The sequence below is a fragment of the Spea bombifrons genome, chromosome 1 (genome assembly GCF_027358695.1).
Source record: "Spea bombifrons isolate aSpeBom1 chromosome 1, aSpeBom1.2.pri, whole genome shotgun sequence".
NCBI classification, from domain to species: Eukaryota; Metazoa; Chordata; class Amphibia; order Anura; family Pelobatidae; genus Spea; species Spea bombifrons.
The window spans coordinates 143,050,489-143,060,799 of record NC_071087.1 but is presented as its reverse complement, the minus strand read 5'-3'; the positions used below and the strand labels follow the sequence as shown (position 1 = coordinate 143,060,799).

General features: G+C 36.1%; 1 long non-coding RNA gene across 1 annotated transcript; it reads right to left on the bottom strand.

Moving 5' to 3' along the window:
* Nucleotides 1-548: 548 nt before the first annotated feature.
* On the bottom strand, nucleotides 549-2,784 carry LOC128475390 (uncharacterized). The gene is made up of 3 exons (XR_008346497.1): nucleotides 2,674-2,784; nucleotides 1,987-2,119; nucleotides 549-732 (listed from the first exon to the last, which is right to left on the bottom strand). It is a non-coding gene; the product is annotated as an uncharacterized LOC128475390 (long non-coding RNA).
* Nucleotides 2,785-10,311: the final 7,527 nt, after the last annotated feature.

The following is a 10,311-nucleotide window of genomic DNA, read 5'->3' as shown; positions in this document are numbered from 1 at the left end:
GTTGTGTAGATCAAATGTGTAATACCCAGACTGATAATGGTTCCTGCTCCCATCTTGTATTTGCATCATTGCACTTGTAACAAGTTCCTACACTTTGACTCAAGGATTTATATATAGTGTAATAATTACAGATATGGTGTTTTTTAGTTGCAAAATGAAAAATGTGAAGCCTCTAATTCATGAAATCATCTGAATCCATTTCAGTGTCCTCGAAAAAGATTTTACGGTAAGAGCTGCATTATTATTTTATTTATTAATAAAAAAAATTTAAATAATATGACCGAAGATCAAATATTTTAGGTTACATTTACATTACATACATTTATTGTTATTATTATTTTTAACTACAATTTATTTATAAGTCAGGAATAATTTTATGTCGATGTCTTTTTGTACCCTGAGTAAAAGAATATTAATGCCGATGTCTTTTAAACATTGATTTCCTTACTATAGTTAAAACTTATTAGAAAATGACAGTTTGATGAAAGTTTGTATTAAATTCGGAGGGTTAGTAGTTAGTAGTTACAATTTTTACACTACAAATGCTCTGTGATTTATTATTAATTGCCCTTGTAAATGAAGGGTGTTACAATCTCCGATCTGATGCACCCTATCGGGTAAAACATCTAGATCTGGAAAACGAAGTCGGAAACGAAAAATCCTGTTTGTTTCTATTTTCACCGAGATCATTCATTCCAAGTTGGCTGACGGATAAGAAAGTCTTTAATTGTCCTGTAACGAATATTTAATAAGTGTGTAATAAAACATTAACTCATTATTACTAGATAATAGCACCGTGATCGATTTATAATACAATGCCAAATAATCTTAATATACTATACCATAAATTAATGTAAATTAGGGAGATATAGGTCATGATGGGTAGATAGATAGATAGATAGATAGATAGATAGATAGATAGATAGATAGATAGATAGATAGATAGATAGATAGATAGATATTCGAGAAACCTTTTGCAACCAGGCTTTTCCTAATATAAGTTATTTGAACAGAAAATAAATATAGACACATGTAAATAGTGTTGATGCTGGTTGGATCCTATTCTATGTAGGGTTTAAATGCTGAGTTATATTAATTTCGTTTAAAATCTGTTTAATGGTTGTGCTGTCAACAAAATACAACACTACATAATCATAATTCTATTTAACTTTACATACATACATACATATAGACATACGTTCCTATTTAACTATTTACAATTGCATGGGATCATGTGGCATAAACATGCAGTCCAGAGACTCATTTTCTTAGGCGGGTAGGCCACTATTGTCTGCCTGGATACACCTGATGTCAAGCATTTAGCTCATACCAAATAACTACTTTCTTCATACTTGGCAGCAAAAGGGTTAATATGTGTGCCAATGTTATGTTTTTTTATATATTAATTTACTTAGCCAATACTTAGCAAGAAATAACTTAAAAGGACCCCTCCCCTTTAAACCAGTGTTTTGTATATTTCCCTTGTCAGGAATACCAATGGGATTCATGCAAGAGATGAAAGAGGCAGTGCCTGGGCCATTAGTTTCCTTACCACATGTACCATGATATACTGTGGGCTTCATGGGCTGTTTACTGAAAAGAGACAACATCTAGTTTTTTTATATATTTTTTTCTTTTTTTATTATTTTCAGCAAATAGTGGCTGATTAATATGAATCATAGCCTACATACCAATGTGAGACTTTACTGGCACCACATTATTAAAGGTTAAAAATAGAATTTGATGGCAGATTAGAGCCATTGGGCCCACCTAGTCTGCCCATTTTTCCTTATATAGAGACAGACCATAATAGGTCCTAACTTGGTATATATTTTTATATATTATATTTTTTAATGACTGGATTTAACCCCTTCATGACAAAGCCCGTACATGTACGGACTCACAATGCATTGTTTTTAATAGGTTTAAGCTCCCTGCAGATCATGATGGGAGTTGTAGCCCCTGAAATGCCAGTGGGTTACTTACCTGTGATAATTTGCACCCATTGGACAATTCAGTCACCTCTGGCACGTCTTCAAAGGCTCTGTACCTTGTCCCTGATCCTCCAGCAGGACCTGTGGGGACAATGAAACCTACCAGCTGCAGGTACAATCCAGGGCTGGGGAAAAGTTCAAAGTCATGTGTGAGTGTTGGGTAAATCAAAGCATTGTTCTCTTAGTATGCAGTCAGTTCCATTGTTTTACTTAATGTTGTTTCATTGCCAGCTGTACTAAGAAAAATAAATATAAATGTCTTAAATTAATAAATGAGCTCTCACGTGCACAATAGGGTGAACACATCCTTCCCTTTCTCTATCAATAAACTCACAGAGCATGAATTACCCTTGTTATACCCCATATACTGTAGTTAGCAATTTTCTTTGCTGTTCAGCAATTGAATGAAAAATAAAATGTATATGTGTCCTGAAATAAAATGAGCAATTAGGTCACCTTACTTTATATATGACCACACACATATGTACAGCAAAACCAGACCGGGAATGACTAGATGGCCCTGACACTTTAAGGCCAATGGCTGCCAAATGATGGTGGCCACTGGGTATATATACGTGTGGCCACATGTTACATTCCAATACTCATACAGCCAACGACGGTACACCGCGGGACCTGACCTGCCTCTGGAGCAGCATTATCAGTATGAATATGGTCCTACCGGCCAACCAGGCATCTTCTCTGTTTTCCAGATGGCCAATCCAGGCTTGACGTACAGAGAGATACAGGTCTATATGCATGAGTTTATTTCTCTATGGTCAAGTCGTCTGTCCTCCCATGTCCATCCATCCAGCCAGCCATCCTGTACACGTCTACTTATTCTTACTATTCATGCATTTGTGTATGCATGCTTTTCCTTTCTGTTTCAGATATTTTTCTTACAAAATGACAGATGACTTTACATTTTTTTGCCTTGTGAACTTTGTTTCACTCCCTCCCAGTATTCATATTTTTCTATGGGAAAATGGGAGAGAAGTTTAATGAGGAATAAATCACCCACATATGTGAATTTTGGCTGCAATGTATGCTAAATTATCTTCATTAAAATCAACTTCTACTGTAAATGGCACAAATTCTGCAAAGAAAAATGCCATAGTAATGACAGAAACTGTCAGCAGAGCTTTTCTTTTGCATGCAGTGTGAAGTTCAGAGCAAGAACAAATAATTACTATTACATTGATGGAGGGAAAAGTAGCTTAAAGATGCACCTTACTAATATTTTTGTTGGCTGATGCTGCTTGATGGTTTTAACTTTCCATTAAGAGGATTTTAGAGAGAAAAAGGTGACCACATGTAAGGATTGCTCATTTCACCGTATCCTGTGGTGTAACTATAGAGGCTACCAGAGGTGCAGATGCTACTGGGTTCCAATCCCTACCAGAGTTTAGCTGCTCCAGGCCTTCAGTGGCTTGGTTCCTGGTGTTTAACTGGGTCAAGTATGTTATGTGACTTCTTGACAAAGATCTGTGTATAATGACCTTTCTCCTGTGTTAAAGTGGCTTGTGACAAAGAAGTTCTCTTGGATATCTCATTAGACATCAGGTGAAATGCTACAGATGTCCACCTCGTAAGAGTTGATAGTACTCTTTGCACATTTGGCATCGAATTCAAACCTCAAGTGGAGGCTCTCAACTTCCCTTCTGCCCCTAGTAAGTAACATAAAGAAGAGGGAGGAAATACCCATTCTATTAGACTAAACAGAAATGTATGTACATACTCATGCTAACACACACACTTACACATAAACATTGATGCTTAAACATACTCATGCTAACACACTTACCTATTCAAACTCATGCTAATACATGCTTACGCATACACACTCATGCTAATACATGCTTACAAATACACACTCTTGCTAACTCACACACATACATATAAACTCAGACAGTTATACATCCACACTTATAATAACACACACACTCCTTCTAACACAGACCTACATATACACATGCTAACACACACAGTTACACATACTAACTCATGCTAACACATACTCACTCTAACACTTACACATACACACTCACGCTAACACACACAAATCCTCGTGCTAAAACTCACACATTTACACACACACCCCTTACCTTCCCTTGAGCATTCTTTCTTGTTGCTCAGAGGCATGGTTCTTAACACTGGGTTCACAGTTATTATTACATGGGTATACACTGTGTATATATATATATATATATATACATACATACATCTTCAAGTCTTTATTTAGTCTCTTCAGCATGTTTTTCTTGTATAGACTTAAGTTTTTACATTTACTGCATTTGTCTCCCTAGTGGTTCTGTATGTCAGGTTATCTGATAGTATTGTAGATTCTGGATCCCCAAGTGTCTACATTGGTATCATCAGTTTATGTTTTGAACTCAAATTACTTTGTCCTTCTTTCTTACCCCAGTGTCAATATTTTTATGGGGTCAGAATTTCACAATAACGCACAGCAATAAAGTTCACAATAATGGATGTTTAAACTGCAGTAAATGTGTCCATAAGCTTTCTTACATAAAAACTTTGACCTTGCCTAATTGACATATCTGTTTGCATTCACTGCAATAATTACCCATGGAGTCATCTAGAAATGGACTTGTAAATGAAACGGCTGTCCAGTTCATTGTCTCTTTTACTTATACATGTCATTAGGCTGATATAATTAGAATTCATCAACTAGGTTAGAATTGATAGTTAATCAAAACAGATTTTGCAGTTAGTGCTTAACAACTACGTTTAACAGTTCAATCAGCAGCTTTTGATTTTCAAAAGATGCTGTCCATGAAACTTGTGATCCTTTTAGTAGACCAACATAGAGTCATATATGCTTTTAAAGACCCCAGAGGTCCCTTTTTTTCACTTGTCAAATCATGCTGCCAAAGGTACCTTTAACCTTTGTTTTGGAACAATCATTTTGGTGATTGTTTAATATATATCAGTTTGGAAGCTGATTGTACTGGCAATAAAAATGTGTCACTAATGGATTAGGTAGAACTGGTTTCTTACTCTGTTGCTCCCTCAACACCTAGATCCCAAAGCTACTCTTTTGGAAGAACACCTAAGTACTCTTAGAGACAACAGAGAACATTTGTGAGATTTGTGAAAATGGAATGCATGCTTCCTGACTCACTAAGGTAGCTTTGTAACAACATTATTTCAGGACGATGGCTGTTAGAGACATAAATTCTTTTTTTTCCATATAACTTTATTGCATGTTGTAATACAATTAATGTTTATAGTTTGTGAGGAATAGGGCCTGTTTGTGAATCATGCAGCATAAAAATAGAATATATGAGGCTGTTTGACTTGTCCTTCCAATGACTTCAATCAAATGCTAATCATAAACAATGATTGTCTCTTCGGTATCCTAAGTGCAATACTAAACACACGTTTCATTTGGACAAGACACATTTTTTTCTCAATGATCCCTCTGAACCTACTGCCAATCATCCCTGGTATCTGGATATATACAGCACATTCAGACTATAGGGTATTTGTATTTATATATAATTTACCCACATTTTACTATACTGTTGCATAGTATACTATAAATACAGAAGCTCACCAGAGCCGGCCCTTAATACTGCTTAGTGAAGTTGGTCAATTCACATTGCACATCTCCTACAGATTTACACGCAAACACTTTTGCTTTAAGGAATAAGCTCTTCTGTCTTAGATTACCCATAAAAAGTGTAGAGACCAGGATAAGGCAAGGCTGGGAATGCAATGTAACTTTTCACCTACTGGTTAAAACAGTATAAACAAGCCCGTTTCAAAGAAGTTCAATTTACATTGACCAACACTCTTGAAAATGATTCAAAGTTAATAGAAGAAGCCCAGAAGAAACCAGCTCAGGAGAAAATGACCTGCAATTTATTATTGTAAATATGAAGTAGTACGTGTAAACCCAAATTGCTACCACATTGTAAAATTGGTTATTTATATAGAATATATTACATTTTGGAGTACCAAGAGATTCCAGAAATTGAATAACAAAAGTTATTCAAATAGTATGTTTTTCTTCCGTGTTAATATGCAATATGGCATGCTAATTCATGTTTTTATTTATTATTTTTTACTGTAGATAGATGGGTTTTACTCCCTCTTTGAAGACAATTCTTCATAAATTAAGATAACCTTCAAACTTTTTTCGAGGTCAAAATTGAAAGCAAGATATATGCGCCTAATAAGGATGCATTCACCCATGTCTAATGTATCATAATGTATCAATGTATCAAGAGAATAACACCATAGATCATAATACTTCATCCTGTTGATTTTCTCCCAGAGTCTTAGCGAGTTAAGTAAACATTCTTTCCATATACTATAAATATATAGATAAATGAGCCAAATTGCCCCTTGTTTAGAGTGTGTGCAAATGAAATAAGCAATTTACACACATAGCTAAGAGATCATATAAATTATCATTATGTCAGACCGCTAACTTTTACGTATAAATGTGAAATGTGTTATACATCATTTTAGATAAATAATTTAAACACTTTTGACTAATTTAAAACACACAAGCTCCCATAGGTGAATGATGGCCAATATAGACATTATGTCAACAAGAATTATAGCAGATGAAAACCTTTAATTTCTCTGTGGTCACATGCAATCTACGATAAAACATAGAGGAGAGGGAAATTTATTGTGACTGTTTGACAGGAACTTCTTTAATCAAATTAAAATGTGTTGGAACAGCTATCTGGAACGCCTTTATATGTTTATTAGCTTTTTATAAATAGTTTTTCATATAAGTCAAGGAATGATCTTCTAATCTGCTAATGATTTGTGGGAAATAGTCTATTTCAAGCAGCTGCTGGAAACACCGGGTTCATAATATATGGTATTTAAACAAAGTGAAAAAAGAAAAGCCTAATAATTTATCTGGCGTATATATAATGCACTAATCTAGAAGGTGTCCTTAAAGGATAGCATTTCATACAGCGTAACACTTTTTGCCAGATCAAACTTATACTGTATATCTGCGATGGTATACTGATATACTATAATGGTAAGAATACTAATAAAATAATCATGGGTAAGAACATAATTTGCTCAACATGTTTTATTTTGTGTAAGAAAAACTATATCTTTATTACACCTAAATAAACATTTAGTGGTTAGATTGCTGTTGGCCTTATTGACCTTATAGATAGCTGCTCAGTGAATGCATTAGCTTTATTTATTCCTACAAATACAGATGTATCCCTCCCGAGCATGACTTTTTTTTCTAAACTATCTTAATCTGATAACTGTGTACATAAGATTATGTGGAGTTTTGTTTATTTAGCACATAAATGTAGTGGATGAGCAAGGTATTAGGAACTCATTACTCATGCTTAGTATATGGTAATAATGCCACAAGTGCTGTCAGCTAAGCTTCTTTAACAATGTTTTGAAGTCAATATTTTGTTTTAAAAGAACATGTAAAATAGGTTCTTGTGAGAACGTAACCAGTTTAATATTGGGTTCCCAGAATTTAGGTCCCATCATTATTTTGATTGGATATTATGTAAATGGAGTTTGGTGGAAAGTTCTACTGCATATTCTTAGATTTATACAGTTTGGAAAAGCAAGTGCTTCAGGAACCCAGTGTGTGTTCTGCTGGGACATGTCACTTAGTCAAGAACCCAAACAAAAGAAAGATCCAGGAGCAGCAACTGAAATGAAGCACCTATGGAGCACCTTTTGGAAATTCTATTTTTGTGTTGATAACAGCTGAGGCTATATTACAGAGGAGATTAGCAAAGAGAGTAACTGACTATACCAAGGACCTCAAGAGTGAGAACCACTGCCAAGATGGCTAAGATTCTTCCTCCAGTTCTGCGTTTTGGTGTTTTGAATGCCTGTGTGCAAGGATTCCTAATATACAATGGGTAAGTCTGTCTAGGTCCACATACAGCTCAATAAGCTGAGTTGAGGTTCTGGATCTTCATCAGCTAGGTTAATGATGTACCAGGGCCAGCATGGTCATCTCCCGCAGAGAAAAGGAATATGGAAGCAAAATCACAACTTGGGGAATTGTGGTTTAAAAGGAATCTGTCTGCATACAATACGGTGCAGCCAGAACAACATTCATTTTCTCTGTGCTGGCTTAATGAGACTTCGCAAAAATGCTTAAATTATAAGTAGACCCTTTGTTGAGACCATTTTCTGTTGCTGAATGCTGCCGGGTATAACCTGCTCCAGTGGTGAATTTGTGTGAGTAGCTGCTCTAGACCAAGAGCAGTGCCTTCCTCTGACACTCCAACCTACCAATAGTAATGTAATAGGGCAATTGGCCCCTAGTAAAACTACCCAGAGGCCAGCGCTTAGTTGGCCTAGGCCAGCATACTACCACTGCCCTTCTCAGATAGCAGAAGAGGGCCTGTTCACGAGAGCTTACAATGAAAGCTAAAATGTCTTTTCTTGGGTAATACATGAGATTTGTGTCCGTGTGGGGAGAGGTGAGTGCCCTAAACCAAACTAATAAAAATAGGATATCAATGATGTACATTTAGATTTAAAGATATACACATATACATATACACGTGTGAATTTTGAAAAAGCAATATAGATTCAACTCAAACGGCCCTTTGCTTTGACCTATAGAATTAAAAGAATGTTGATGTGAACTGTAAAAGGGAAGATAAGGAAGGTTACCTGATAGCTGTGCTAATCTGATATCACCAGAAGATAAACTGTTCTAAAACAAACTGCAGATAACAGTTCATTGCTCACTATGGCTCATTAATACAGTTCATATTTAAGCTCTAAATCAGAGCAGCGGGCAAGTTGACAAAAATTGTTGCCACAACAGAGTGATTTTATGAAGTTGTGTAAGTTGTGTAAGTACCATGCATGTGGGAAGAGTCAGGTGCACCTTACAGGGACAGTTAGCTGTCCCACACAACCCCACCAACAAAGAATATATGTTAAAATACTTACAAAGTACTTAAACATGTATTCTTTGGAGCCCAAGTTTTTATGTTAATATAGGCTACAGAAGAGATGGCAATATTCTCTTAAAAGAAAGTTGAGAAAGTCAGAATGGTGGCCAGGGAAGGAGGGCAAATTCATTACCACCAAGAGCATATAGTATATGGAATAAGGAATATGCATGAAGTGCTCAATATATGCCATATAATATGCACTTTATGTCAATTTCCTAAAGATTGCATTTAAATCTCACTTTTAGCTCAAGAAGGGATCGGCATCCACCTACACGCGGGCAAGGAAAGTCACAAATCCACACAAATCCAAAAAAGGTCCTTGAGGGACAAAATGCATGTCTAGGCTTTTTTGGGTAAGATCAAGTATAGTACCAAAAAACCTGGGGCCTCATTGCACAACAATTTTTGTTCTTCACGTTCCACGAGTTCACCTGAAGGTTTTTTTTTTTTCCGGTGAAGGAGGTGAGGAAGCTTTTGTTTTCCCCCCCTCTCTGGCAATGACTTGTAGGGAAGGACCAAGAAGCTCCAGCTCGCCTGTAGCCCTTTGGGGCTGAGGAGGGAAGGAATGGGAGTTGCACATTTCTTTAGGTAATGCAACCACGCAGACGCTATGGGGATATGGTGGCTGCCGTGGCCCTTACTGGACACCAGCAATATTTTCACTTTTGTTTTATTTGTCTTCACATCGAAAAACTAACCTTGGGCCTGTAAAAAACACTTGGCACCCTGGAAAACACATGGTCCTCTGGCATTATGACTGATAATGTGTCAGAGTCCTTATGGTTTTGCACGCATTGGACCTTTTAATTTGACAGTTCAGTACACTAACTAACTCTGTGTAACGGTGTTTCAAGACAAGAATAAGCAAAACATACTTCATGTGTATATAATGGGTGCATTCATTTTAACTTCTGAACAACAAATATAACAGAGTAAGTATTTTTTAATAAATTGATTAATTTATGTTAACAGTTGGATACGTGCTGCTCCACTTTAAGTAAGTATGACTTCCTGAAGTGGTGGTATTTGCTGGCACATCTGTGACCTGAAAGCTATTCAGCTCTTCAAAGCTACTTAATGTTATTATTATTATTATTATTATTATTATTATTATTTATTGTTTTATGTAGTGCCATCTTATTCCATATCACTGCAACCACCATCCTCAGTTTGTTTGCAGTTTACAAACAGATGATCCCACAAGCCTTGGCCTCTACCTTAACTATGAAAACCAGAGAACCAGTGACATCATGAAGAACGGGTGACCATTAAACAAATCAATCACACGTTTGCGTATGTGATTCTGCATGGTGTTTCTTAGTGATTCTGGCCAGTAAATTCAACAGGGCAGGTAAACAAGTTACAGG